Raw genomic sequence first — 8,519 nt, 5'->3', positions numbered from 1 at the left:
ACACTTCTCAATCTTTCTTTGTACACCATAAAGCACCAAACAGGGCAGAAACCCAGTGCTGTGTTCTTTTGCAGGTCACCTCCAGGTTTGCTTTATGCTCTCTGGTGTTACAATAACGAATTTGTTTTTCCATTGCTCTGTGCATGCTCTCTTGTCTAAGAGTGACCTATTCGCTTCTGAAGCAATCGGCTTTTTACAGCTTAGTCTACGCTGTGTAAACAGAGAGCGGGCGGCGTGGCCGAGCCCCCGCTCCTCAGAGGCGAGGAGCCATGCACCCCGAGACCCAAACCAGCCGTGGAGGCTGTGACCCCCTTCTGGGGGTCAACACCGAGCGACGGGGCTCCCCACAAACCTAGCACGGACAAAGACTGCAGTGCTGCCCGTGGAGAGCCCCCAACCCTGCCCCGGGTGGGATCGCAGCTCTGTCTGCAGCAGGGCTCTGATGGAAAGCCATCCTGCCCTCTGAACAGCCAAGGATGCTGCAAGGGGCAGGGGATCCAATGGCTCTTACCCCGCCGCAGCTCCTCTGCCAGCCCATAGAGTGACCACTAAGCCAGCAGCCCCGCGGGACAGCACAGGGACAGCACGGGGACAGCTGTCCCCCGCCTGCCCTGCGCTGTGGGGCAGCAGAAGATGCCGAGTCCCTCCTGGCCCCAGCAACCCCAGGCTGAAGGCAGGGCCCTCCTGCACGGCTGCATTTCACACCCTATATATAAAATACACAGCCGCACATTTATTCTGAAACATTCTTTCTATGAATTGGTGTTAGTGATGGATATATATATTAACTCCATACACGTGAGAGTTAAGGAAGATTTGTCCAAGGAACAACTTTCAGAGGAAGTGCTGGGCAGCCACATTATTTGTTTTGTTTAAAATTATTTCAGGCTCGATAATGTCTCTTTATCAAAACTACACATGTGCTGAGCATGCACAGTGCTGTGTGTTGTAAAGCATACAGGAAGGGGTGGATTTAATTTATTTCTTTATTATGAATATCATGGTGCTGTAAGAAGAATCCTGGCTGACAGTGTGAAATAAAGTCAGACTTTCAGGGCATATTTTGGGGCCTGAGGTTCCTGCACTGCTTTTTTGAATTCAGTCTTAAATTCTGTATTCCTAATCCTCTCTTCTGTTTGGACCATCTCATTAATGGACACGTATATTGCTATAGAGCTGAGCAAGTACCTCATAATGTTTGCCATTAATATTCATTTGAAAGAAAAATGCAGTTTAAGCTTCCTGGTTTTGCTTTCTTTGAGTGAGGAAATTAGTGAGGGAGTTAATAAATTCACAGTTGTGGCAGGCCAAAGGGACCACGGCACCAAAAATAGTTCTCCATCAATATTATAACCCTGCTTTAGTTTGTGAACATCACCTTGGCTATAAGGTTTCTTTACATTTATTTGGTATCATACCCTCCATGGTGGGTGAAATTATCCTTGTTGCTGAAGAGACTAAATGACAATGGGCACAAAGCAGAAACAGAGCCACCAGGATCTACCGGCACAGACCACCTCCCAACTTTCAGCCTAGAAATAAGAATTAATTCTTCTCCACCTAAAAGCTGGCTCGAAGGGAAAAGACAGGGGTAGAAAGACTGGACTTCAGACTCTCCGAAAGGGAATGCATCAGCGCACTCTGGCCAGGCTAATCAGAGGGAAGAGCTGATGGGCAGAGGGATGGTGACCCGATCTAAGATGCACGAACTACAAAATCAAACTGTGCAGCCAAAGCCTGTAAGAATGCCGATTTTTGGTGATCTGTAATGGTTTAAGAGTAAAGTTAAAAAGGCTAAGAAATTCCTTGCCTAAGGATGAAAAAAGGAATTCCTATTACCAGAGAGCTGAAACCGAGATTATATTGTGAAATTAAGAATGTGAAGTGCTGAAGCAGAGATTTCACTGGGCCAGGAAAATGGACTGCAGTATCTAACTGCCCCAAAGAGTGTCCTACAGCAGGTCTCTTTATATAATAGAAGCATCCATGTGAAAACTCTAAGCAGGAGCAAACGACTCAGGAGAGAAGTGGTAAAAGCATGTAGATTCACCGGCTGGATCCAAACACTCCAAACTGGTCTGCAGGCAGAGAAGATGACGGGGCAAGACATGACAGCAATAATCTACCGTGACTGGAGACCTCCTGCCCTAGTAACAATTAGGTAATTGTTACAGTCTCTTCATACCTGAGCAGAAACCTTTTTATTGCATCAAGTTGTCATGTCTAGACAGATATACATCATGAATGAATCACTACTGAGTAGCTTTGAAGACCCAAGCTGAAGAGCACTCCATGGTGTAAGCCACTATCTGGACACATCAACACTCATTGAACAATTTTTTGGAGACAGTACTTTCAGCACGTTACCCTAGGGTATACCGGCTGTGAGAAACTCTGGGTTTCCAGTAGTATATCCTTAAAGGGCTCCTAAAAGAAAGCAATATAGGCTTGGCAAAGGAACCTCTTAGTCACAGACACTCAAGTCTTAAAAAAACCCCAACATCTCTCAAAAAACTCCAAGAAACAAAACCAACCAAATAAATAACCACAAACAAACAAAAACACCCAACAAAAATATAAAAGCTAACAAAAACACGCAAGCAAGGAATAACGCATGAAAAAGAACCCAAACAGGCTTGAGTTCACCTCTTGTCCCTATTACACCATTTCTAGCAGCAATGAGTCTGCTTCTGATCTCTCTAGAAAGTTTTGCTTCTTTGTGAGATAGCATGTCTTCCCGAAATAATTTGAACACCCCTCCTGCCCCTTTGCTTTGGTTTCAGAGGTTGTTTTGTTTCTTTCCCAAACCGCTAATTGGCTTCTCTGCAAAATGGTCACGGTCTTAGGAAATTCTGTTCCTCGGTTCTGAATGATTCTCAGCTTTCTCATCCATCCCCTTGGAGGTGCTCCTCTCCCTGCAAGGGCATCCACAATGGGCCCTATCCTTTCATTCAGCACAGACACTACAGCACGGGGCGAAGGACGCGGTGAAGGTTAAGATGTTCTCAAAACCACAGTTTGACTCACGTATGCCCCCAAACAATCATCCATTAGCAATTATAATGATCTTTAATTAAAAAAAAAGTTTCTGTTCTTACAGATAAGGATCTATAGAAATACTTGTATAGGTGCCATGAGAGTCTATTTTTCAGACTACATTTCAGTGAGGGAATACAGAACCACCTTACCTACATTACTTGAATCCTTCTCTAAAATGAACCTCTTTGAAGTTTTCTTATTAAAAAAGCTTTAAAAATTAAGCAGTTTGAATTATTTTTCTATGAACCATATAATCTTCTTAAGTAGCAAAAAGTGAACTTCAGCTCAAGCCATTCCACTTGGAAAAAGGCAACCAAATATGCAGTAGATCCATGCATCTTGCCCTACATTTTCTCTAAATGTAACATCTAACCCCTGATTGTTACAATTTTTCATGGTAAAGCTTTCTGAGTGTTTATAGCCAATAGACGTTGGCTTTTATACTGGAAAGTCTGTTATATAAATGTCATTCTCATTTATATCGTCAGTTATAACAGAGGCATTAATGCAGCTGATTCCTAAGAAACCTTATATTTTAGCAACTTGTCTTGTTCTAGTACCGCGTAACATAAACATGTCTAACACGTAGCATAAGAAAATTATACCTTGGAGATGCTACATTTTTTTAAATCAGAGGTAGAAGCTAAATATGCACACTATTCTTAATGTGAGTATCAGTTGTCAAGAATGTTACGTATTACCTCCAGAGCGCCACGACCATCTAACTACATTTTGTAGCTGCAGGCAAATTATTTTGTAGAGCGTAGTTATCAAGCGTTCGGTACAGACAGACCGAAGAAACGACGCTGGGTTGTGGCTTGGATCCCAAGGTCCCACAGGATGAGAATCTGCATTTGGATTCCACTGCACTGAAATCGCTCTTCAGAGATTCCATCGCTGTCGAAACCAGAACCTGAAAAAACGCCTCTCCTTGTTTTTAATCCTCCTCAAACCCAAATATTGGAAGCGGGTTAAGATCTATGAACTAACAGATCTGGCCCCTTGCCACGTGCTATATCAAGATGCCATATTTAGCTTCTCATTCTCTAATACTCAGGCATTTAACCTGTTCCCTCCAGCCCTTTCATCCACTTCCAGTATATTACTTACCAACACAGCTTTCACCCTTTTATTTCTTCCTTCCAGTTCTGTTAGCTGTTTTACATACAATTTGTGTTGCTATCCCATGGCACTGGGAAAAGTGACTGTTAACTTGTGCTCCCTCTACTGTCTGATGGGCTTTCAGCAACATCGCAATTTTGAGAAGAAACTGCGATTTCATCTTGGCGGAAAGGTCTATTATTTACTATAATGTGAAAAGCTACCCTGTTACGCTGATGAAAACGCATACTTGGAATATTAAGGTCCTAAACATACAGATCTTCAACTACCATATCACTTACCCAGAACTCCATAAACTACGGACATTTTGTCTTGCTCTCCTGGGACTGCCCAGTGTGGAATGAGGGAGCCTCGTGAAGCAACTACGGCAGCCAGAATAAAATACTTTAGAACAGTTAAGCAGCCACAACTCCCATCAAAATCAATGCAAGGCTCAAATGCTTTGGTTCCTCCCTCCCTAAAAGGTTTCAGTTTTGATCACTAGACCAGATAAGTCCTCGAGTAGATATCTAGAGGCTGAGTTACAAGTTCTGAGCCAGAGACCTTAGTTAGACCCATAGTTTTGCTTGACATGGCCCCTCACTCCTTATGGGTTGTGCAAAAAGCATCTTTGTTTTACACTGGCAGTAACCATCTGTAAAGTGGGGAGAGGAAGAACAGGAATAGACCTGGTGACCCTTCTGTGATTGCTTTTCACGAACACGGATGTTTCCCCTGCTTTCTGCAAGATTGATGAAAGCAGTGAAGCCAATTTTAAACTACAGTTAGAAGCTCCTATTGAGGACTACGAAGCCTGGACCAGAGAATGAGCCTTGGTAGTCAGCACCGTCTATAGATTACACACTGAAGGACCACAGCTTCTTACTGCTGGACTGCTTCATCAGCATGAGCCACACCAAAACACAGAGACCAGCAAGTAGTACCCTCTCAGTACAGTGAGGAGCATCAACGGAGCAAACAATACCACACATTTGTGATTTTTTCAAATGTGATCTGACCAAAAGGCCACTATGGACGTGCAGAACAAACTACATGCACAAATACCACTGGTCTGCTTGTCCAGCCTTCCAGATGAGAAGGCTATCAATGCCAAATGGATGCATTATGTTGAATGCATTCTGAAAGTACCTGATTCACCACGCATATGGTACATGAAGACTGCCTTTACATGCAATGCTATCGCAAGGTAATATCTATGAAGAAAATAAAACAAAATCCAAAACCGCCAAGCAGTGAAACTCTTCTCAGTATTCTTGAGGGACCTCTTTGTGTGGCTTTCACATAAAGCCAAGAGGTAAGGAACTCATACCAGAGTCTCTACAGAGGTGTAGGGAAGATGACTGACAGTGAGTAAAGAATGCAAATGGATGGGGCAGCTGAGCAACACCATCCAGCTTTGGCTTCTGGCCATTCCTCGTGGAAAGCGAGACAGCTAGTTTCTAAAGATTAGTTGAAATTTGTCTGTTACATGGTCCTTGACACTGCTGCTGAACCTGCTGTCTCTGGGAAGAAGCCTGTTGCAGAACTCCTTGTGAAAGCAGGGTGATTTCCAGCAGCTAACAGAGGTTTAAGGATATGTCTCTTTACTGCTGCTGAGGAGGACATTTTCAGGGCTAAGAGTATGGAGAAGGGCTGTGGATAGTCATTTACCTGAACAATTTTCTTGAATACTTGAGGGCCTGGAGAAGTTTGTCCCTCTACATGGTGGAGCACTCAGTGCCCACAGCCTGGGTGCTACTTCTATCCTTTCCAGGGGTGAATATTTCCCATTATTTAACAATGTAGTGGGTCTACAGACGTGACTTATGACTCAGAGAATATATTTGGTGCAGACCTTCTAAAGGAACAACCAACATATTATGTCCTGCATGGGGGGAAAAAAAAAATCCATTAAGAGATGATTATGCAAGAATGAAATGGATGAAGCGGAAGAGACCTTCATGATGTCTTTAGAAGTGACAGTTTTGGTTGATTGCTTTCAGAAATACTTAATTAACAGTTAGTATATTATGGATGAAGTGAAAGTTTCACTCTGGATTCTGTCTGAAATGTCTAAAAAGTAAGCCTTTAAGTCTTTGTTTATGTTGGCAAGTAACCTGGCTCAGTATAAAAGCCAAAGGTATGATTGACTACCTCACATATTTTACAGCTGTTACACTGAATAGATATTTCAGAATTTACATCCTTACAGAAGAATCCTTAAATAGACTTTCTTATGGGGCTTAAACCAAACATACTTTAGGACATATTTCCTGTTTTGTTACTATATTTAGCTATACTTTAAGAATTAAATTTACTTTTCCTTAAACAAAGATCCAAAACTTTAAGAGTATGGAGATCACAAAACTCTATCTTGTTGCTTTTAATGCACTGAAATGATTTAATTAATACCAACTTTTTTTTTTTTTAATCAAAGTAGTACAGACTTATTAACATATTAGTATCATGAGTATATTTAGCCCTTAGACACAAAAGACACACATGCATATGGCCCCGAATGGAAAACTTCCACAAGCAAAACTCAAACAACAATTAAAGTCCGTTTCATCTCTTAGTTGTGCCTGTTATTTTCTTCTGCCTGATTTTAGATACTGAGAAAGGTGACAGTATCATTACTTTTCCTCCTTTAGCATTGTGTGGGGCAAATTCACAATGCAAATTCATGCAAAAGTATGCAAACTGATTTTCTGGTAGTATTTAATATTCACCACCACCTTCAGCATTGATCAGCAGCTTTCCTACTACCTGTAGTTAGAACTGCATATAAAATCTGGCACTGTGAAGACCTTGAAGTTAAAAGGAGTTTAATAACTTTTAAAGAAACTCACAGGTTACCTTTTAGAAGAATAAACCAACTGTCCCAATGTTTCCGTGATTCCCTTTTATTTTCAGCTCACTGCCCGTAGATTGCACACACATCTTCTCAGTCCTTCACAAGGGATTTGCAACACCACTATAATTTCATTATTATTTCTTAGTAAGAACATTAATGTTCCTCTTCCCCAACTCCTCAGTTGCACTTTTCATTTACAGATGGAAACCAGAGCCTGTTTCTACAGTGAAGGTAAAAGAGGACAGAGTCTTACAAGCCCTTGGCAGTGAAAGGAATCTCTCCCAGCACTTATTTTAAGACGTGAGGCTCTTGTCTTGCAAAACTGGTGAGAGCTGGGGAAGTCGGTGGCATCCTGCGGGAGCCCATTTCTGCAACAAGCTTATTTTAATCTTACTTTAATCAGAAGTCAGTCATGACTTCTTCTTTAACTCCATACACTTGAAAGCACTGACAGTTCTGAGAACTAAACTCAGCTTGTTAAACAAACCTTTTTCTGCAATGTGTGGTACGACTTGTTCATATGCAAGTATTGGGAAGGAATCAGATGAAATTGCTAGTCAAGATGGCTGGAAATCAGTTGGAAAATAGTTTGCAAAAGCACCTGGAGACCAGATTTCAAAAGGTACCTTTGTATTAATATCTAAAGATACAGGTAGATCTCCAAAAGGAGATCCAGATGGATCTATGAGGTGGATCTATTTGTCACACCTACCATAGTATTTGCAAAAGAATCCCATTAGGAGCTTTGCTGTATTTTTAGGTGACTAAATATCTCTAAATACTCCAAGTTCTACAACTCAGTATTTACATTTTCTTTTGCAAGACGCTGCTCCTCCGTTTGCATATTTCACACAAGCACCTAAGAAATAGATACTTGGGAAGACATTTAATTGGGAAGGTTACATGCTATGCATGCATAATACTAATGCACAGCAAATGCTAATGCCATGTATTTAATAGATCTAAATAGAAAAGCACCTGCCAGCAGCACAGAAATCTTATTATTTCAAAGTATGATTTCTGAACATTCCCTGATGTTTCTGTTGTTCAGCTTTCCACTTCCTTTTTTGTGTACCTAGAACCAGCGTTTTCTCTCTAATTCCCTGAGCACTAAGCTGCGCCCGCCTTCCTCAAACATCACTACAAATATCCTAACGTCACGTGGAATACATCTTGTGATGGATATTTTTTTGCATTTGTCAGGGCATGATTCTAATAAAAATTACATACATCTGAATATACCTGAGTTTGAAATACAGATTTACTCCCAACTGCAAGCACACACAGTCCATCTGGAGGGGATTCGGTGTCCCCTCAACCACCCAGGGAGCACAAACCAACGTTCACACCCAGGCCAGACGTATGTAATTCTACAGAAATATCCTTTTTTCACTAGTCTTCTGGTGTAGTTGTTATCCCTTCAGAAAGCTGCAAAAACGTCCTTGCTGTGGCCCTCATCATTTTCAGAATAAAGAATCCAAAATTCGTTGCAGGACCTGTGAGCATTCACTGTAAATGAACAAAC

This window comes from Nesoenas mayeri (genome assembly GCF_963082525.1).
Source record: "Nesoenas mayeri genome assembly, chromosome: 16".
NCBI classification, from domain to species: domain Eukaryota; kingdom Metazoa; phylum Chordata; class Aves; order Columbiformes; family Columbidae; genus Nesoenas; species Nesoenas mayeri.
Note: the sequence above shows the minus strand (reverse complement) of the source record.